This window comes from Meleagris gallopavo, chromosome Z, assembly GCF_000146605.3.
Source record: "Meleagris gallopavo isolate NT-WF06-2002-E0010 breed Aviagen turkey brand Nicholas breeding stock chromosome Z, Turkey_5.1, whole genome shotgun sequence".
NCBI lineage: Eukaryota > Metazoa > Chordata > Aves > Galliformes > Phasianidae > Meleagris > Meleagris gallopavo.
Window position 1 is genome coordinate 17,205,616 of NC_015041.2, and position 407 is coordinate 17,206,022.

Here is a 407-nt window from a genome sequence, read left to right on the forward strand (position 1 = left end):
AAAAAAAAACAAAAAAAACAAAAAACAAAAAACAGACACGCTTGAATGAGGCCTGAGATGAGCCACAAATATTATGTTGTAAAAACTGAGTTTGTTCCTCCCTGAGAAGGCTAAGCGGAAATCTTACTGCTGCCTATGGCTGTGCAATAGGAGGGTATAGAAAAGCTGGACTGAGACTTCTACCAAAAAATGCACAGTGATAGACCCAGCAGAAGCAGATACAAATTGGAACATGTAAAATTCTGACAAGATAAAACAAAAAATTGCCATTAAAGTGGTCAAACATATCTACTTGCTGCCCGGAGAGGTTGTACAAACTCCATCCTTGGTGATGTTCAAAACACAACTGTATACTCCCTGAGATAGTTTGTTCTTGCAGAACGCTGGACTATAATTCTGAGAAGGTC